Source organism: Balaenoptera borealis (genome assembly GCF_965194805.1).
Source record: "Balaenoptera borealis genome assembly, chromosome: 15".
Classification (NCBI taxonomy): Eukaryota; Metazoa; Chordata; class Mammalia; order Artiodactyla; family Balaenopteridae; genus Balaenoptera; species Balaenoptera borealis.
The window spans coordinates 23,643,854-23,666,766 of record NC_138871.1 but is presented as its reverse complement, the minus strand read 5'-3'; the positions used below and the strand labels follow the sequence as shown (position 1 = coordinate 23,666,766).

The 22,913-nt window shown below is 32.9% G+C and overlaps 1 long non-coding RNA gene and 1 pseudogene across 2 annotated transcripts in view; one reads left to right on the top strand and one right to left on the bottom strand.

Moving 5' to 3' along the window:
* The window catches only part of LOC309611964, a 112,492-nt gene that overhangs the window by 36,022 nt on the left and 53,557 nt on the right, over positions 1 to 22,913 (bottom strand). The window lies entirely within an intron of this gene.
* The window catches only part of LOC309611951 (NADH dehydrogenase [ubiquinone] flavoprotein 3, mitochondrial pseudogene), a 32,773-nt pseudogene extending 9,860 nt beyond the window's left edge, over positions 1 to 22,913 (top strand). The window contains exon 1 of the transcript in view: positions 1 to 22,913. This exon is cut by the window's left edge and continues 9,860 nt beyond it. The product of the transcript in view is annotated as an NADH dehydrogenase [ubiquinone] flavoprotein 3, mitochondrial pseudogene (transcript).

Genomic DNA, 22,913 nt, shown 5'->3' with positions numbered 1-22,913 from the left:
TAGTCAGCCACCTATGCATTATACACAGCTTAGTTGTAAAACCAGCTCTGAAAAAAAATAGCTAGTTCCTCTGAGCAATTATTGATTTTTCTTCTGGCATTCAGGCAGCTAATTAGACTAACACTTTATCCCATCTTTAAATTTTGTGATAGCCTTGTGACCCTGGCATGAGTGAGACCAACATGCTACTAGGTAGCATTTTGCTATATGACCTTATGGTTAATCATCAAGGTATGCTGCTTGAAGTCACAAATTTTACTAGGAGAAACACATGAAATTGGTTGATAGACTGATACCCCAATCCTGATGCTAATGCATTTAAACACAAGAGGACTCATGAACAGTGTACACAATAAATTTAAGTATTGATTACTTCTTTTGAAGGTCAGTCTCCTCTAATCCTTTGAATCTGTTGAAAATTTGTAAGGTTAATTACTCCTAATTTAATAGCAAATCATGTTTGTCATAAACAAGATTTAATAAAAATTTTTAAACCGAGAAAAAAGTTATAAATACCAACCAAAAATCTACCTCTCATAGAGAATCATTGTTAGTATGTTGGAGTACTTTATGGAAAATTCAAATCATACTGTATAGGAAATGTTTGTGTTTTTCTTTGGACATTGGCATATAATTTTTCTTCTGTCTGGAACATTCTTCCAAACATTCTTTGTCTGCTTAAATCCTATTCATCCTTCTTGTCTTATACTAGACAACCATTGAGGAAGTCTTGACAAATCACAGTTGATTTTGACCCAACAAGCTGTGCTCACCAAATTTTTATTATGTTCTCTTAGTACCTTTCTCTTTTATCTCAACAAATACACACACAATATCACATTTAAATTGCCTGATTCTTTGTTTAACTCTAGAGCTAGGCTACAATCCTCATGAGAGCAAAGACAATGTTTTGCACAAAACTGTACTGCCAAAATAGGCCTGTATCAAAATAGTAATAAACATTTCATAAATGAATGTCTTGGCAAATGAATGGCCTGTTTTAATACATAAATTAAATTATGAGTATATTTGATGATGATCAAATATTGAGAATAATATTTTGAATAGCTGTGTAATATTCCATCACATGAATGGACAATTGTTTATTGAGAAATTCTTTTTGGTTGGTCATTGATGTTATTTCTAATGCTTTGCTATTTTAGATAGCAATTCAGTGGTTCATTTTGTAATATAATACTAATCTCTTCTTCTGATAATTTCCATAGAATATATTCCTACAAATAGAATATTTTTAAGCCTCTTGATACTACTGCCAGATTAGTTTTTTTGGAAAGAGTAATGATTAGTAATGTTAACAGTGTGTATAATTTATTTCTTATCATTTTCTTATTTTATATGTGACAGCATCAGTTTTCATGTTATAGTTAAGTGATGAAGGTCAAATATTCTGTTCATGTATTTATTGCTTATCTGTTACAATAATTTACATGTCTTCATTTATTATAATTATTTCCATTTCTCATCTATAGTTTGTCTGCCAATATCCCTGGTTCATTTGTTTATTGGAGTGGCATTTGATTTGTGGAATTATTTTTATGCCTGTATATTCTGCTACACAATGGCAGAAACTAGAAGCTTCTACATGAGCCAAGTAGCATACAGGTTAAAATAAACACATGTTCAGATCCACCAGAGGACAGACAGCAGAAGCAAGAAGAACTACAATTCTGCAGCCTGTGGAACAAAAACCACATTCACAGAAAGATAGACAAGATGAAAAGGCAGAGGAATATGTACCAGATGAAGGAACAAGATAAAACAGCAGAAAAACAACTAAATGAAATGGAAATAGGCAACAGTCCAGAAAAAGAATTCAGAATAATGATAGTGAAGATGATCCAGTGTCTCAGAAAAAGAATGGAGGCAAAGATCGAGAAGATACAAGAAATGTTTAACAAAGACCTAGAATTAAAGAACAAACACTTAAAATAATTAAAGAAAAAACAAACAGAGATGAACAACACAGTAAGTGAAATGAAAAATACGCTACAAGGAATCAATAGCAGAATAACTGAGACAGAAGAATGGATAAGTGACCTGGAAGACAGAATGGTGAAATTCACTGCAGCAGAACAGAATAAAGAAGAAAGACTGAAAAGAAATGGAGACAGCCTAAGAGACTTCTGGGACAACAATAATTGTAACAACATTCGCATTATAGGGGTCGCAGAAGGAGAAGAGAAAGAAAAGGACCCGAGAAAATATTTGAAGAGATTATAGTCAAAAACGTCCCTAACATGGGAAAGGAAATAGCCACCCAATTCCAGGTAAAGCAAAGAGTCCCAGGTAGGATAAACCCAAGGAAAAACATGCTGAGACATATAGTAATCAAATTGGCAAACATTAAGGCAAAGAAAAATTATTGAAAGCAAAAAGGGGAAAATTACAAATAACATACAAGGGAACTCCCATAAGGTTAACAGCTGATTTCTCAGCAGAAACTCTAAAAGCCAGAAGGTGGTGGCATGATATATTTAAAGTGATGAAAGGGAAAAAGCTACAACCAAGATTACTCTACCCAGCAAGGATCTCATTCAGATTTGATGGAAAAATCAAAAGCTTTACAGACGAGCAAAAGCCAAGAGAATTCAGCACCACCAATCCAGCTCTACAACAAATGCTAAAGGAACTTTTCTAAGTGGGAAACACAAGAAAAGAAAAGAACCTACAAAAAAAAAAAAATGACAATTAAGAAAATGGTAATAGGCACATACATATCGATAATTATGTTAAACGTGAATGGATTAAATGCTCCAACCAACAGGCTCACTGAATGGATACAAAAACAAGACCCGTACACATGCCGTCCACAAGAGACCCACTTCAGACCTAGGGACACATACAGACTGAAAGTGTGGGGATGGAAAAAGATATTCCATGCAAATGAAAATCAAAAGAAAGCTGGTGTAGCAATACTCATATCAGATAAAATAGACTTTAAAATAAAGAATATTACAAGAGACAAGGAAGGACACTACATAATGATCAAGGGATCAATCCAAGAAGATATAACAATTATAAATATATATGCACAAAACATAGGATCACCTCAATACATAAGGCAATGGCTAACACCTCTAAAAGAGGAAATCAACAGTAATACAATAATAGTGAGGGACTTTAACACCTCACTTACACCAATGGACAGATCATCCAAACAGAAAGTTAATAAGGAAACACAAGTTTTAAATGATACAATAGACCGGATAAATTTAATTGATATTTATAGGACAATCCATCCAAAAACAGCAGATTACACTTTCTTTTCAAGTGCGCACAGAACATTCTCCAGAATAGATCACATTCTGGGTAACAAATCAAGCCTCAGTAAATTTAAGAAAATTCAAATCATATCAAGCATCTTTTCTGACCACAATGCTATGAGATTAGAAATCAATTACAGAGAAAAAAACATAAAACACATGAACACATGGAGGCTAAAAAATACGTTACTAAATAACCAAGAGATCACTGAAGAAATCAAAGAGGAAATCAAAAAATACTTAGAGACAAATTACAATGAAAACAAGATGATCCAAAAAATATGGGATACAGCAAACACAGTTCTAAGAGGGAAGTTTATAGTTATACAAGCCTACCTCAAGAAACAAGAAAAATCTCAAATAAACAATCTAAACTTACAGCTAAAGGAACTAGAGAAAGAAGAACAAACAAAACCCAAAGATGGCAGAATGAAAGAAATCATAAAGATCAGAGCAGAAATAAATGAAATAGAAACAAAGAAAACAAAAGCAAAGATCAATAAAAATAAAAGCTGTTTTTTTGAGAAGATAAAATTGATAAACCATTAGCCAGACTCATCAAGAAAAAGAGGGAGAGGATTTAAATCAATAAAATTAGAAATGAAAAAGGAGAAGTTACAACAGACACAGCAGAAATACAAAGCATCCTAAGAAACTATTACAAGCAACTCTGTGCCAATTAAAGTGGACAACCTGCAAGTAATGGACACATTCTTAGAAAGGTATAACCTTCCAAGACTGAACCGGGAAGAAATAGAAAATATGAACAAACCAATCACAAGCAATGAAATTGAAACTGTGATTAAAAATTTTCCAACAAACAAAAGTCCAGGACCAGATGGCTTCACAGGTGAATTCTATCAAACATTTAGAGAAGAGCTAACACCCATCCTTCTCAAACTGTTCCAAAAATTGCAGAGGAAGGAACACTCCCAAACTCTTTCTATGAGGCCACCATCACCCTGATACCAAAACAAGACAAAGATACCACAAAAAAAAGAAAATTAAAGAACAATATCACTGATGAATATAGATGCAAAAATCCTCAACAAAATACTAGCAAACAGAATCCAACAACACATTAAAAGGATCATACACCATGATCAAGTGGGATTTATCCCAGAGATGCAAGCTTTCTTCAATATACGCAAATCAATCGCTGTGATACACCGTATTAACAAATTGAAGAATAAAAACCATATGATCATCTCAATAGATGCAGAAAAAGCTTTTGACAAAATTCAACACCGATTTATGATAAAAACTCTCCAGAAAGTGGGCATAGAGGGAACCTACTTCAACATAATAAAGGCCGTATACAACAAACCCACAGCAAACATCATTCTCAATGGTGAAAAACTGAAAGCATTTCCTCTAAGATCAGGTACAAGACAAAGATGTCCACTCTCACCACTATTATTCAACATAGTTTTGGAAGTCCTAGCCACGGTAATCAGAGAAGAAAAGAAAATAAAAGGAATACAAATTGGAAAACAAGAAGTAAAACTGTCACTGTGTGCAGATGACATGATACTATTCATAGAGTATCCTAAAGATGCTACCAGAAAACTACTACAGCTAATCAATGAATTCAGTAAAGTTTCAGAATACAAAATTAATGCACAGAAATCTCTTGCATTCCTATACACTAATGATGAAAAATCTGAAAGAGAAATTAAGGAAACACTCCCATTTACCATTGCAACAAAAAGAATCAAATGCCTAGGAATAAACCTACTTAAGGAGACAAAAGACCTGTATGCAGAAAACTATAAGACACTGATGAAAGAAATTAAACAGATGGAGAGATATACCATGTTATTGGATTGGAAGAATCAATATTGTGAAAATGACTATACTACCCAAAGCAATCTACAGATTCAATGCAATCCTTATCAAATTACGAATGGCATTTTTTACAGAACTAGAACAAAAAAATCATAAAATTTGTATGGAGACACAAAAGACCCGGAATAGCCAAAGCAGTTTCGAGGGAAAATAACGGAGTTGGAGGAATCAGACTCGCTGACTTCAGACTATACTACAAAGTTACAGTAATCAAGACAGTATGGTACTGGCACAAAATAAGAAATATGGATCAATGGAACAGGATAGAAAGCCCAGAGATAAACGCATGCACCTATGGTCAACTAATCTATGACAAAGGAGGCAAGGATATACAATGGAGAAAAGACAGCCTCTTCAATATGTGGTGCAGGGAAAACCGGACAGCTACATGTAAAAGAATGAAATTAGAACACTCCTTAACACCATACACAAAAAAAAACTCAAAATGGATTAGTTACCTAAATGTAAGACTGGACAGTATAAAACGCTTAGAGGAAAACATAGGAAGAACACACTTTGACATAAATCACAGCAAGATATTTTTTGATTCACCTCCTAGAGTAATGGAAATAAAAACAATAATAAACAAATGGGACCTAATGAAACTTAAAAGCTTTTGCATAGCAAAGGAAACCATAAACAACACAAAAAGAAAACCCTTAGAATGGGAGAAAATATTTGCAAATGAATCAATGGACAAAGGATTAATCTCCAAAATATATAAACAGCTCATGCAGCTCAATATTAAAAAAAATAAAACAACCCAATCCAAAAATGGGCAGAAGACCTAAATAGACATTTCTCCAAAGAAGACATACAGATGACCAAGAAGCACATGAAAGCTGCTCAACATCAATAATTATTAGAGAAACGCAAATCAAAACTACAATGAGTTATCACCTCACACCAGTTAGAATGGGTATCATCAGAAAATCTACAAACAACAAAAGCTGGAGAGAGTGTGGAGAAAAGGGAACACTCTTGCACTGTTGGTGGGAATGTAAATTGATACAGCAACTATGGAGAACAGTATAGAGGTTCCTTAAAAACCTAAAAATAGAACTACCACATGACACAGCAATCCCACAACTGGGCATATACCCAGAGAAAACCATAATTCAAAAAGACACATGAACACCAATGTTCATTGCAGCAGTATTTACAATAGCCAGGTCATGGAAGCAACTTAAATGCCCATCAACAGATGAATGGATAAAGAAGTTGTGGTACATATATACAATGGAATATTACTCAGCCATAAAATGGAATGAAAGCAGGTCATTTGAGACATGGATGGATCTAGAGACTGTCATACAGAGTGAAGTATGTCAGAAAGAGAAAAACAAATATATTAACGCATATATGTGGAACCTAGAAAAATGGTACAGATGAACCAGTTTGCAGGGAAGAAATAGAGAAAAAGATGTAGAGAACAAACCTATGCACACCAAGGGGGGACAGTGGTGGTGGTGGGAGGGGAGGTGTTGTGTGATGAATTGTGAGAACGGAATTGACATATATACACTAATATGTATAAAATGGATAGCTAATAAGAACCTGCTGTATAAAAAAATAAATAAAATTAAACAAAAAAACAAATAAACACATATTCATTTATTTGTAATGATGCACACATGACGGGCATGTATTTTTCTGAAATAAAGTAGATAACTATTCCTATGGTAAAACTTATGAGACAATAAAAGATGTGTCTGCTGCAGATATCAGCTAATTCCTACCATGTTCTGATATATTCTAGGACCTTTAAGTGAAATAGCGCTCCCTCTTTAAAACTTCTCAATGATTTCTTCTTCCTTAATATTTTTTTATGATTTACACAAACTTTTCACATTCACTCATCATATTGCTTTTAGATTATGCACTGATTTAATTTTATTCCTCTGAATGACCAGGAAGCCACCTTTGTAATCTCACATCTAGCCCATATCTGACAAATTTTGTTAAGATATGTAGTTTAAAAATTACTGAATAATGAGTGAATGAATCAGTCAAGTAATTAAGATGCATTTCCATTTATATTGTCATTGCAGATAGTGGGTGTATAAAGGAATAAGAAAACCAAATTTTGATGACTGGCATATGTTAAGAAATATATAGACTCTGACCTTTGTCTGTGTCTCTATGGGTTTTTTTTAGCATCTTTTTTTGAGTATAATTTCTTTACAATGTTGTGTTAGTTTCTGCTGTATTACAAAGCGAATCAGCTATACATATGCATATATCCCCATATCTCCTCCCTCTTGCATCTCCCTCCCACACTCCCTATCCCACCCCTCTAGGTGGACACAAAGCACCAAGCTGATCTCCCTGTGCTATGTGTCTGCTTCCCACTAGCTATCTATTTTACATTTGGTAGTGGGTATATGTCCATGCCACGCTCTCACTTCTTCCCAGCTTCCCCTCCCCCTACTCTTGTCCTCAAGTCCATTTTCTAGGTCTGCGTCTTTATTCCTATCCTGCCCCTAGAGTCGTCAGAACCAATTTTTTCTTTTTTTTTTATATTCCATGTTTATGTGTTAGCATATGGTATTTGTTTTTCTCTTTCTGACTTACTTCACTCTGTATGACAGACTCTAGGTCCATCCACCTCACTACAAATAACTCAATTTCGTTTCTTTTTATGGCTGAGTAATATTCCATTTTATATATGTGCCGCATCTTCTTTATCCATTCATCTGTTGATGGAAACTTAGGTTGCTTCCATGTCTTGGCTATTGTAAATAGAGCTGCAATGAACATTGTGGTACATGACACTTTTTGAATTATGGTTTTCTCAGGGTATATATGCCCAGTAGTGGGATTGCTGTGTTGTATAGTATTTCTAATTTTAGTTTTTTGAGGAACCTCCATATTGTTCTCCATAGTGGCTGTATCAATTTACATTCCCACCAAGGGTGCAAGACAGTTCCTTTTTCTTCACACCCTCTACAGCATTTATTGTTTGTAGATGTCTTGATGATGGGCATTCTGACCAGTGTGAAGTCAGATTTGCATTCTCTAATAATTAGTGCTGCTGAGCATCCTTTCATGTGTTTATTGGCAATCTGTATATCTACTTTGGAGAAAAGTCTATGTAGGCCTTTTGCCCATTTTTGGATTGGGTTGTTTGTTTTTTTGATATTGAACTACATGAGCTGCTTGTATGTTTTCGAGATTAATCCTTTGTCAGTTGCTTCATTTGCAAATATTTTCTCCCACTCTGAGGGTTGTCTTTTCATCTTTTTAATGGTTTCCTTTGCTGTGCCAAAGGTTTTAAGTTTCATTAAGTCCCATTTGTTTATTTTTGTTTTTATTTCCATTTCTGTAAGAGGTGGGTCAAAAAGGATCTTGCTGTGTTTTACGTCATAGTGTTCTGCCTATGTTTTCCTTAATAGTTTGACAGTGTTTGGCCTTACCTTAGGTCTTTAATCCATTTTGAGTTTATTTTTGTGTATTGTGTTAGGAAGTGTTCTAATTTCATTCTTTTACATGTAGCTGTCCAGTTTTCCCAGCAAAATTTATTGAAGAAGCTGTCTTTTCTCCACTGTATATTCTTGCCTCCTTTATCAAAGTTAAGGTGACCATATGTGCATGGGTTTATCTCTGGGCTTTCTCTCCTGTTTCATTGATCTATATTTCTTTTTTTTTGTGCCAGTACCATACTGTCTTGATTACTCTTGCTTTGTAGTATAGTCTGAAGTCAGGGAGCCTGATTCCTCCGGCTCTGTTTTTCTTTCTCAAGATTGCTTTGGCTATTCCAGGTCTTTTGTGTTTCCATACAAATTGTGAAATTTTTTGTTCCAGTTCTCTGAAAAATGCCAGTGGTAGTTTGATAGGGCTTGCATTGAATCTGTAGATTGCTTTGGGTAATACAGTCATTTTCACAATATTGATTCTTCCAATCCAATAACATGGTATATCTCTCCATCTGTTTGTATCATCTTTAATTTCTTTCATCAGTGTCTTATAGCTTTCTGCATACAGGTCTTTTGTCTCCTTGAGTAGGTTTATTCCTAGGTATTTGATTCTTTGTGTTGCAAAGGTAAACGGGAGTGTTTCCTTAATTTCTCTTTCAGATTTTTCATCATTAGCTTATAGGAATGCAAGAGATTTTTGTGCATTAATTTTGTATCCTGATACTTTACCGAATTCATTGATTAGCTCTAGTAGTTTTCTGGTAGCATCTTTAGCATTCTCTATGTATAGTATCATGTCATCTGCAAACAGTGGCAGTTTTACACTTCTTTCCCAATTTGGATTCCTATTATTTCTTTTTCTTCTCTGATTTCCGTGACTAAAACTTCCAAAACTACATTGAATTATAGTGGTGAGAGTGAACAACCTTGTTTTGTTCCTGATTTTAGTGGAAATGGTTTCAGTTTTTCAGCATTGAGAATGCTGCTGGCTGTGGGTTTGTCATATATGGCCTTTATTATGTTGAGGTAAGTTCCTTCTATGTCTACTTTCTGGAGGGTTTTTATCATAAATGGGTGTTGAATTTTGTTGAAAGTGTTTTCTGCATCTATTGAGGTGATCATATGGTTTTTATCCTTCAATTTGTTAATATGGTTTATCAAATTGATTGATTTGCATATATTGAAGAATTCTTGGACTCCTGGGATAATCCCCACTTGATCATGGTGTATGAACCTTTTAATGTGCTGTTGGATTCTGTTTGCTAATGTTTCATTGAGGATTTTTGCATCTATGTTCAACAGTGATATTGGCCTGTAGTTTTCTTTCTTTGTGACATCTTTGTGTGGTTTTGGTATCAGGGTGATGGTGGCCTTGTAGAATGAGTTTGGGAGTGTTCCTTCCTCTGCTAAACTTTGGAAGAGTTTGAGAAGGATAGGTATTAGCTCTTGTCTAAATGTTTGATAGAATTTGCCTGTGAAGCCATCTGGTCCTAGGTTTTTCTTTGTTGGAAGATTTTTAATCACTGTCTCAATTTCAGTGCTTGTGATTGATTATATTTTCTATTTCTTCCTGGTTCAGTCTCGGAACATTGTGCTTTTCTAACAATTTATCGATTTCTTCCAGGTTGTTCATATTATTGGCATATAGTTGCTTGTAGAAATCTCTCATGATCCTTTGTATTTCTTCGTTGTCAGTTGTTACTTCTCCCTTTTCATTTCTAATTCTATTGATTTGACTCTTCCTTTTTTTCTTGATGAGTCTGGCTAATGGTTTATCAATTTTGTTTATCTTCTCAAAGAAACAGCTTTTAGTTCTATTGATCTTTGCTATTTCTTTCCTTCATTTCTTTTCCATTAATTTCTGATCTGATCTTTATGATTTCTTTCCTTCAGCTAACTTTGGGGTTTTTTTGTTCTTCTTTCTCTACTTGCTTTAGGTGTAAGGTTAGGTTGTTTATTTGAGATGTTTCTTGTTTCTGGAGGTAGGGTTGTATTCCTATATACTCCCCTCTTAGAACTATTTTTGCTTCATCCCATAATTTTTTGGGTTGTTGTGTTTTCATTGTCATTTGTTTCTAGGTATTTTTTGATTTCCTCTTTGATTTCTCCATGATCTCTTGGTTATTTATCTCTATGCTTTTTAGAAACATCATTTTCTTTATTAAGCACTTATGTCAAGTTACCATTAATAATATAGAAATCTTGATGTGTTTACATGGGTTAAGTATTTTTTTCCTCCCATGACCTTTCAGATGTTTCTGGTCACTTTATATCCTCAGCGGAAACTATTTTTCCAAAGGCAATAATGCTTTTTAAGACAGTGTATGGTGGGGCTATAGGCAATCCTTGCAGGCAAACTCTTATTTCCACTGAATTGTGTCATAGCGCATGGTTAAAAATGTGTGTTTCATTAGAGTGTTGCTGACCTGGGAGCACATTTTCAGTAAGAGTATTTACTAAGTTGGAATACCATTTAGAGTTAAAAAAAAAAAAAAAAAAAAAACCCATCTTTTAACTTTTTTCCATATTTACAGTAATTCAATTTCATGAGTGTTTCTTTAGCCGTCCACAAGGAATCTACTCTCTAATCAAGTCTAATTGGTGTTTTCCCTGGAGTTAAGAATTATACACACAGAGTAAAGAACAAAGTCGGCTTAAAGATTTTAGAGGAAAAGGGAGGAATTTTTTGAGAAATGAGTAAGATTTGGATTGATTATTGTTAAATCCTGACGTACTTACACCTAAGTTCAAAATATTGTTCATTCACAATATCTCTGAACTCAAAAGACACTTATAAAAAACTAATGAAGTATTGGATGTTAGTGCTGGGTCCAGAGGCATAACACTACCTAAAAAGATGGCATTATTGCATTAAGATTAGAAATTGTTAGATATTTTTTGCTAGTTTAAAGTCCTGGGAAATGTACTGAAATGAATTTTTTTTTTTTTTTTTTTTTTTTTACTGAAGTATCTCTATTAGACATAATATTATAAGAAAAAAATTTAATTTCCATTATCCTTAGATAAAAATATTAAAAAACTCAAAGGATAATATAATGAGTATCTACATATCTGATGCTCAAAATTAACATATAATGTCTATGATTTTCATATTTGCCTCAGAACATTTTTGTTAATAAATTCTTATACACAAAGTTGAACATCATTCTTGATTCTCTTGCCCTTACTCCCCTCCTGTCATCCTACTTTCCTCCTTCATAAGAGGCAGCTACCATATCATGAAATTTTAATATATCTCTCCATGTTTTTATATATTAAATGCTTATTGTGATTCTAAAAGTAGTATATTGTATTTTTATTTATGCACTTTAACCTTTAACTCTGGCTGAATTTTTTTCTTGGCTTATAAATAAAAAAATTGCTCTGGAACTTGGTAAAAAATAACAGATTGTTGGTTTACAGAGATAGAGGTTGGGGAGTGGGTGAAATGGTTGAAGGTAGTTCCAAGGTACAAACTTCCAGTTATAAAATACATGTCTTGGGAATGTAATGTGCAGCATGGTGACTATAGTTAAAAATACTGGATTGTATATTTGCAAGTTGCTAAGAGAATAGATCTTAAAATTTCCCTTCACAAGAAAAAAATTGTAAATATATGAGATTATGGAAGTTAACTAGACATATTATTGGCCATCATTTCACAATATATACATAGATCAAATCATTGTGTTGTCCACCTGAAACTAGTATTAATATGAAATGTCAATAATATCTCAATAACAATTTTTAATCTAAAAATAAAACAATAATGGATATAAATTGATGACATGCAATAGAAAGGAGATGATGGTGCAGTGAAGACCACATTGATAAATTGGTTAAAATAAAGGTTTCCAGTCTTTAGTTTTTCAAATTTTAAAATTAACATTTTTTATAGTTTGTACACTAAAGAAGATACAGGCATACCTTATTTTATTGCACTTCACTTTATTACGCTTTGCAGATATTGTGTTTACTTTACAAATTAAAGATTTGTGACAATACTGTGTCAAGTTTATCAGCGACAATTTTCCAACAGCACTTGTTCACTTTGTGTCTCTATGTCACATTTTGGTAATTCTCAGAATATTTCAACTTTGTTCATGATGTTTTTATTTGTTATGGTGATCTGTGATCAGTGATCTTTGATAGTACTTTTGTAGTTGTTTGGGGGCCCCCCAAACCACACCCATATAACACAGCAAACAATCATAAATGTGTGTTTTCTGACTGCTCCACTGACAGGAGTTGCTCTCTCCTTCTCCTTGGGCCTCTCTATTCCCTGAGATACAACAATATTGAAATTAGGCCAATTAATAATGCTACAATGGCTTCTAAGTGTTCAGGTGAAAGGAAGAGCCTCATGTCTTTCTCTTTAAATCAAAAGCTAGAAATGGTTAAGCTTAGTGAGGAAGGAATGTTGAAAGCTGAGATAGGTCAAAAGCTAGGCTTTGGAGCCAGTCAGCCAAGCTGTGAATGTAAAGGAAAATTTCTTAAAAAAAAATGACAAGTGCGACTCCAGTGAACACATGAATGATAAGAAAGCAAAACAGTCTTATTGCTGATTTGGAGAAAATTTTAGTGGTTGGGATAGGAGATTAAACCAGCCACAACATTCCATTAAGCCAAAGCCTAATCCAGAGCAAGTTTCAACTCTCTTCAATTCTGTGAATGCTGAGAGAGGCAAGGAAGCTACAGAAGAAAAGTTTGAAGCTAGCAGAGTTTGGTTCATGAGGTTTAAGGAAAGGATCTGTCTCCATAACATAAAATTATAAGGTGAAGCAGCAAGTGCTAATGTAGGAGTTGCAGCATGTTATCCAGAAGACCTAATTAATATAATTAATGAAGGTGGCTAAGCTAAACAATAGGTTTTCTATGTAGGCAAATCAGCCTTCTATTGGAAGAAGATGACATCTAAGACTTTTATAGCTAGAGAGGAGAAGTCAATGCCTGGCTTCAAAGCTTCAAAGGACAGGTTGACTCTCTTATTGAGGCTAAAGCAACTAGTGGCTTTAAGTTGGAGCCAGTACTCATTTATCATTCTGAAAATCTTAGAGCCCCTCAGAATTGTGCTAAAGTTAGTCTTCCTGTGCTCTATCAGTGGAACAAAAAAACCCTGGATGACAGCACAACTGTTTACAACATGGTTTACTGAATATTTTAAGCCCACTGTTGAGACCTACTGCTCAAAAAAAAAAAATTCCTTTCAAGATATTATGCTTCATTTTTTCATAGACAATGCAACTGGTTACCCTAGAGCTCTGATGGAGATGTACAATGAAATCAATGTTGTTTCCATGCCTGCTAACACAACATCCATTCTGTAGTTCATGGATCAAGGAGTAATTTTGACTTTCAAGTCTTATTATTTAAGAAATACATTTCATAAGGCTATAGCTGCCTTAGTGATTCCTCTCATGGTTCTGGGCAAAGTAAATTGAAAAGCTGCTGGAAAGGATTCAGCATTTTAGATACCATCAAGAATATTCATGATTCATGGGAAGAAGTAAAAATATCAACATTAACAGGAGATTAAAAGAAGCTGATTCCAATCCTCCTGACAAACATTGAGATATTCAAGATTTCAGTGGAGGAAGTAACTGCAGATATGGTGGAAATAGCAAGATAACCAGAATTAGAAATGGAGCTTGAAGATGTGACTGAATTGCTGCAATCTCATGATAAAACTTTAATGGGTGAGGAGTTGCCTCTTATAGATGAGCAACAAAATGGTTTCTTGAGATAGAATCTACTCCTGGGGAAGATGCTCTGAAGATTGTTGAAATGACAACAAAAAATTTAGAATATTATGTAAACTGAGTTGATAAAACAGCAGCTGGATTTGAGAGAACTGACTTTGAATTTGAGAGAAGTTCTACTGTGAGTAAAATGCTGTCAAACTGTATTGCATGCTCCAGAAAAATCATTCATGTCAGGGCTTCCCTGGTGGTGCAGTGGTTGAGAGTCTGCCTGCCAATGCAGGGGACGCGGGTTTGAGCCCTGGTCTGGGAGGATCCCACATGCCGCGGAGCGACTGGGCCCATGAGCCACAATTACTGAGCCTGAGCGTCTGGAGCCTGTGCTCCGCAACGGGAGGGGCCGTGATGGTGAGAGGCCTGTGCACCGCGATGAAGAGTGGCCCCCACTTGCCACAACTAGAGAAAGCCCTCACACAGAAGCGAAGGCCCAACACAGCCAAAAATAAATAAAATAAATTAATTAATTAAAAAAAAAATGTACTTAAAAAAAATCATTCATGAAAGGAAGAGTTAATGCATGCTGAAAACTTTGATATTGCCTTATTTTAATATATTGCCACAACCACCCCAATCTTTGTTACCCATGACCCTGATCAGTCAGCTGCCATCAACATTGAGCAAGACCCTTCCCCAGTAAGAAAATTACACCTTGCTGAAGGCTCAGATGATGGTTAGCAATTTTTAGCAGTAAAGTATTTTTTAATTAAGATATTTACATTGTTTTTCTCAGGCATAATGGTATTGCACACTTAACAGGCTACAGTATAGTGTAAACATAACTTTTATATGCATTGAGAAAGCAAAAAATTCCTGTGATTTGCTTTATTGCAGTTGTCTGGAATTTAACCTGCAATATCTCCAAGGTATGCTTGTATTTTAAACTTAAATTATTTTAAATTTTGGGAATTTTCATCTAGAATGTATCAGAGGTTTTGAAAAATATAAAAGGATCTTACAACTTTTAGCATTTAACACTTTTTTAAAGAGTTACAAGTATATTTTATTTAATTAATTTATTTATTTATTTATTTTTAAAATTTTATTTATTTATTTATTTATTTATTTATTTATTTATTTATTTATGTCTCTGTTGGGTCTTCGTTTCTGTGCGAGGGCTTTCTCTAGTTGAGGCAAGTGGGGGCCACTCTTCATCACGGTGCGTGGGCCTCTCACTATCGCGGTCTCTCTTGTTGTGGAGCACAGGCTCCAGGCGCGCAGGCTCAGCAATTGTGGCTCACGGACCTAGTCGCTCCGCGGCATGTGGGATCCTCCCAGACCAGGCTCAAACACGTGTACCCTGTATTGGTAGGCAGATTCTCAACCACTGCGCCACCAGGGAAGCCCAAATTTTATTTTATTTTGAGCAGATTCTGTCTACTCTGCTTCTTTGGTAAAGTTTTTTTATTAATTCATTTATTTTATTCAATTTTAAGTGAGTAGTCTGAAAAAGTTGGTTGAAAAATGATATTTTATTAGTTAAAATATCCATAATTTTGTGCAACTTTGAAAAGGAAGAGTTTATACATTTTTACAATTATTCCTTTAGATTTTTAAATTTTTTTGCTGCTTAAACTTCTAAATCTTTTTCAGAAATTAGTGACTATTCTACCTTTATGAACAATGGTTAATCAACTAAAGGATCAGCACTTTATAATTACATGTTATTTAGTGTAATTAGGGTGACGTAAAATAATATCTATGTCTATTGGAATTTTAAATTGAAGGTAAATGGTCAAATTAAAAATGTCTTAGGTTGTGTTTTACATTCTAATATTAAATTAGTATTTAATATTACAGGCTAATATTTCTATGTTTATTTCAGGAATATAAAAAAATTCCCAATTATTTTATTCCTTATCAAAATTTTATTTTCTTCCTGATAAAAACTTTATCAAGGTCACTTAGATATAAATCAAATATAAGATCTAATTAATAAAAAGAAAACAACTGAGGTTTTAAATTTGAAGTCAGGGAAACATTCCATAATATATAGTTTACAGGGATGGAATAGTCAAGGGAAAAATTAAAAGACTTGGAGAATCAGTGAAGTAAATCCAATATCTGTGTAGAGGTATTCTAGAAAGAGAGCACTAAAAAAAAAAAAAAAAAAAAAAAAGGAAAAAGAAGGAAAGGAAATAGCCACAAAACTATTGGAAGAAAACTATTTGGGGCCATAAGAAGACAAGCAGCTTCAAACTGATCAGACTTCTGGACCCTGGAGCCTGGTGAATGGACACAAGCCCATGACTAGAGAGAAAATCAAATTAATTTGTCCCATGACCACAGCTACTACAACAGCAATGTCACAGCCTGCTAATAAGTGAATTGAGAACCAATTTGGGATTTGACTTTTCATTAGTGACCATGAAGGAAGGCAGAAAGAACATTGTCATCATCCTTAAAATAATCAGTTTGAACCCCAAATTCAGTAGAGCCTAATTAGCAATCAACTGTGAGGGCAAAAAGGAAACATTTTCAAACATTTAACATTTCAGATAGTTTACTATTCACACATGGTCTATGAAATTTTTTTTCTTTTGTTAGTAGGTCACTTTTTTCCATTACATTTATAATGATAATTTATATCTGGTATTATTGTTATTATCTAAGAATGTAACATTTTTGCAGTGAAGGTTTGCTTTGTTCTTTTAAATGTGTTCTTATTCTCTTTTACTTTATGTTTTTTAGCCATAGATATTGAATTTATATTAATGTTATTGTTTTAGTAAATTTTAGTAAAGAGTCTATTTTAAATTCTACTTGTGTTAACTTTTAGGGAAAAAAAATTAATCCTATTTTTTCTCTAATAACCATCATCCAAAATGAATAGAACTTTGTTTAAAATTGAATTTCTAGTACAAAATTCTTTTTCAACCACACTTAGGGTTTGACGCTCTGCTTGTACTCTGTGCATAATTGCTTTCTACTACGCTGTTCAAACTAGATTATGAATGTCCAAAGATGAGAGGCTGTGTCCTCTTTATGTTGCATCTCCACCATGTGGTAATGTCTAGAACATAGTTAAGTGCCCATAATTTTTTGTTGAACAAAGGATGCATTAATTGGTATCTGAGTGCTACCCTTCATCTGCAGAACTTTTCCAGCCCTTAAGCTCTTCTTCAGACCCAGGAGGACTTTCTCCTGGAAGGTTTCTACCACACTGCTATACCCCAAAACACCAAGAATACCAGCCCTGGAAGGTTATTTTAATAGCAACCCTACACATTTATTTAAAAGGGAGGAATGGTAGTGCTAAACTTGCAAGAGGATTTTTGTAGCCAGACTAAGCTGCAGTTTGAGAGCCAGATTCCATGAGCTCAACCAAAAAGGTAATCACACAATCCCAACAGGATATGTATGGCTAGGGTAGTGGAAGGCGGACAAGAGAAGATCCTATTAGCAAACAAAAAAGTCAAAAGTGTCTCATTGTACTCCACTCTTCCCCTCATCCCACTTTTTCTTACAAATCCTTACCTCAGGAATTGAGAAGCTTGGAGCAGTCACTGTCCCTGAAAATTACTTTATCAGCCATCTCAGCTTCAGTAATCTGGGAGAACTAAAGTTGAGTACTTCAGAGAGGCTCTAAATCTCTAAATGAGTGTGAGTTGGTTGAAAGAAAAGTCTTTTATACTGATCCTAATGTAGTCAAGATTTAGATGTTTTATTGGTACCTGATTTAGACTAAGCAAGCCAACTAAGGAGAATGTGACTTTTAAAAAATGCCTTTGCACCTTAATATTGTTGAGCACTTGATTTTATAACAGGCACCATGCTAGACTCATTGTTATATTATTTCATTGAATTCTCACAACAACCCCATGAAGAGAAGAAGAAAGAAGCTTAAAGAAGTGAAGTAGGTTGCCCAAGTCATGCAGCTAGTTAAAAGTCAGGGAATCCTAAACCAACTGTCAAAAACCAAATCATAACTACTATGACAACTACTTTAAAATTTATATTATGTATAATGCTGAATATTGGAAAAAGACTAAATTCCAATGATGACAAATGTTTAAGCAAGCTATAATTCTACCCAAAGATTATTATGTGCCTATTAACAGATTTACACATAAAGATGTTTTTGTTAGGCCAAAGAAGTAGAATGTAAAATTGTATATAAATTATGATTACAACTACATATCTGATTAAAACAACAACACAACAAAATCCTCCTGCATGGGGGAAAAATGAAGCAAAATCCAAAACAATCTTTCTATTCTTTGGTAATATGTACTGAAAGCTTTTTAAGTGTTGAAACATTTAACCCAGTAATTCTATTTCTTATAATCTGTTTTAAAGAAGTCATATAAAAAGTGGATAAACACTTGTGAATAAAGGTGCTCATCAAAGTGAAAAAATGTAAACAACTTAAATATCCAACTGGGCACGTTCAAGAAAATTATTGTGCACATAGGATGTAATTTTACATAGTTATTATACCTTCAAAACCTTTTTAATGGCAAGGAAAAATGCTTGAGATATAATGGTAAGCAGAACTGCAGTACGCAAAATTGTATGTGTGGTATGATTATAAAATATAAGCACAGATAAAAGACTGGAAATACAATAAAAACACTAAAATGTTACTAGTGGTTTTCTCTGAATATTTGGATGATGATTGATTTCCATGTTTATAACTTTCTGTATTCCACAACTTTTCCACAATCCCCATATTTTATTTATATTTTTTAAAATGTCACTCCATGTTAAATAAATAAATAAATACATAAATAAATAAAAAGTCACTCCAAATTCCAAACTTTCTCTATTAAGTATGATTATTTTTATGAAGAACTAAGCAAATTTAAAAAGATATTGAATGGTGACTTGTAAAATAAAGTCCTTCCCTATTAGACTGTAGACACTAAAATGCAGCCACAGCATGTTAATAATATGTGTATTCCCTTAACTTACAACTGTGTGCTCAATAAATGCTAATAGAATCAATCAATCAACAAAAGGCATGGAGGATTTGATCTGACTGATAAACAGAAAGGGAGCTTTGACTAAAAAAAAAGTCTAGAAAATATCATGAGGCTTTGGGAGTTTTATGGAAAATACATATGAACTTTCAACTAATAAATAAGAATTTTGTATGTAAACTTTTCCAGCTCCTAAGACATAAATCTTTTCAATTCATTGCAAGAAGCTAGCAACACCTCAGATAAATAAATGTGACAAAAATAACACTTTCCAAAAAACTAAAAGTATAGTACATCATATCAAATAGAATCCATTTCTAAACTTAAAAAATGTTCAACATGACTTATTAAACCAAAGGTTAAAGCTAAAGGCATTGGAGAAAAGTCAATATCCTGAATATAAAATCAAAGAAAAGCAAAGCCAAGCTAAGACAATTAAGAAAAAAAAAAGAATATTAAGAAATAAAAAAATTATAATACATTTCCCTTACTGTGATATAGAATACTTATCTCAAATAAATAACAATATTTTATTTAATAACGAGCAATAGTCTTAAACATTTGAGTCCCAAACACTTTTGAGTCTTCATCATTAATGATAATTAAACACCCTTAAACTTGCACATACGCACATTTTTACGTGATATCTGGGGGTATGTGGATTAGCTTGAATGTTAATGGAACTCAGGTTAAACACCTCTGCTTTAGAGAAGTTCCCTTTATAGTTAAGTATAAGTAAGGATTCCCATGATCAGCACTGTTATGGTATTTTTCTCTATCTCATGCAATAAAACCAATAGTGAGATAATATGAGTGAATATGAAGGAAAAAAAAGAGACATATCTTTAGGTCAAGATGATATAGTTTACTACCTGGAAAACCCATGGGAAAAACTGAAAAGCCAATAGACTTAATAAGCGTGTTTATAAAAATGTCTGGTTACAAAAATAAAAAAACAAACATAACTTTCCTAGATACTAAAAATTATCATTTAGAAAATGAAGTGTTTAAAAAAAAGATTGGCAGAGAAAAATATTAAACACCTGGTAATGTTAACACTACGTGTGTAGGATCTGTACAATCAAAACTGTCTCATTCCTGATAGATTTAATAAATAAAATAAATGAAAATCTTTTACTATACTATAAAACAATGAATGAAAGATTCAACACAAGAAGGGTATTAATTCCTCCAAACTGATCCATAGGTTTCATAAATGTTTTAGCTTAATACCTTGATATTCACATTTGTCTGCAAATCTAAATGTGTATTTCAGAATTTTTCAAAGTTATAGTAAAAGAGGACTTGCATTGTACTATTATTGCATCACAATTATTTACTTTTAAAACTGGGTTGCTAATACCAGAATGTATAGAGAGATCTATAAAATGAAATATTAATCAAAAATACACAGACAAGCAAATACTTTTCAATAAAAAATAAATTATTCAAAATAAGTTTGAATTAACTGTTTAACTCATTAAACAGGAAAGAAAATAATTATCTAGTATCATATGCTAAAATAAATTTGAGCATTAAAGTATAATGTGAAAGTAAATGTGTAAAATATTTTAAAAACTTGTCATATTTAATTTAATTCAGTAAATCTTGTATGTATACAAGGGAATCTTTTTCTAAGGCTCACAGCAATGGCAATAATCAAAAGAAAAACATGGTAGATGTAAATATATGACCAATAGTACCATCACTACAAAACAGTAACAGTGACAAAAAATTACAATTGATACTCTTAATTTATATATATACACATAAACATATGTCATAAATATGTATATATTGTATATACCCATAATATGTTTATGTATGTATATATGTTACTATATATATGTATAGACACATTTCAAAATAAAATACAATAGAGGATAAAGTTAGAAAATGCTTCACTATTGAAAGTTAAGAAATTCAAATGGCTGAGAAAAGCATGAAAAGATAAAATAACTTACCTAGTAGCCAATGGAATGTGACCTAAAATAATGATGAACTACTTTCACTTTTTGGCTGTCAAATTGTCACGACTAAGAAAAAAATAATGCCTAAGTTATCAAGTGGAAGCCTTAACATTCACCTTATGAATGGATAAGATAACAATCTACTTGGAGATGAACTTGTTGCTGTTTATCAAAAGCCTTTAAAAGTGTATACACTTTGAATCATATATTATATATGTGGGTAAATATACATATATATATTCCTAATGTCTGTTATTGTGTGGGTGTATATATATATAACATTAAAGAAAAATATATAATTATATGTATGTACATATATATAATTTTAAAGAAGAAATAGTTTAGCTGCTAATGTATTTTTGGAATAATAATGAAATGCAAGAAATAACCCTGAAGCTCATTATCATATGCATATATGCATTACTGTATAATGTATAATATATAGAGATAACATATGTTTTGTTCCTGTACATACACACCCCCGCCCCCCCCCCACACACATTTGAAAGGTTATATTCTAAAGTTTTACAATTATCAACTATGGATGGCTAGATTTATTTTCTTAACGTGCATGCATATCTTTCACTGTCAATAAAAATATATTTAAGGCTAAAACTAGCTTACTTCAAGCAAGGAAATTAAGAAAGGCATTCTGATTTGTTGAGATGGCAGATGCTTGTAATTATTCTTATAAATCAAAATTATCACCTTAGTTTCAAATTCTATTCAAATTTAAAAGTTCATTTTAATTATCTAATGCTTTTTTTTCCCCTAAATTTTAGTTTAGATCACTGCTTTCCTTGCCTCTTGTGTTTTGTATTTAATAATATTTATTTTGTTGCACATTTTTCTTTTGCTATTCTGGAGAAATAATGTTCATTCTTTTGCATCTAACACCTGGTTGCCATGTCCAAAGAATGATTGTTCTTTTAATGATTTGTTGATTAAATCAAGTTAATGCTTTTAAAAAAATGATGCTTATTTTGACAATCCTGCTTTCTCCTTTTTAAGAGAAAGACTGCAATTCTAAATTTTTCAATTAAGGCATGTCAGGAACCTAATTTCAACAATCTTTTTTTTCTTAAGGAAGCGTATGTTTCGATACTTAAATATCCCATGGTAATACTTCATGTTAACTCTGAATTAGAATGACAATATCACACAGGTAAAAACAAACAAAAACTATCAAAAATTGAATTTGAAATAGACTATTTGTTTTTCTTTTCATGGAGGAGAATTAGGAACATTTGATCTTTGCTTTGGTTGGGTTAACCATGCAATTGATGTAAAATTAATAATATTATCTTAATCACCATTTTACTCATCTGTTCATAAACTAAGGTTTTGATTTTAGTTTTGAACATGCTTCACCACAAACCTCTCTTAGCTAGATGAAGCTTAGATTGAGAAACCAGATATTGATTTTGAGGAATAAATATTTCTATATAGACTAAAAATACTGCTTTTTATGTGTATAGTCTTAAAAAAAAGAAATGAGAACGTCTTACTGAAAAGAAGTGAGAAGAGCCTTTACTTGAAGTATGTCTTTCATTTTCATTAGTATTAAAGTGAAAAATCCACTATCACTTCTTTCTATATCTTCATTATTCTTAAAGATATTAGTGTTTAGTATATGATTTATGAATTTAAGAAATGAAGGTGGTAAAGATAGGCTAGAAACCTGGCAACAGATACATAAAAATAATTTGACTCCAAA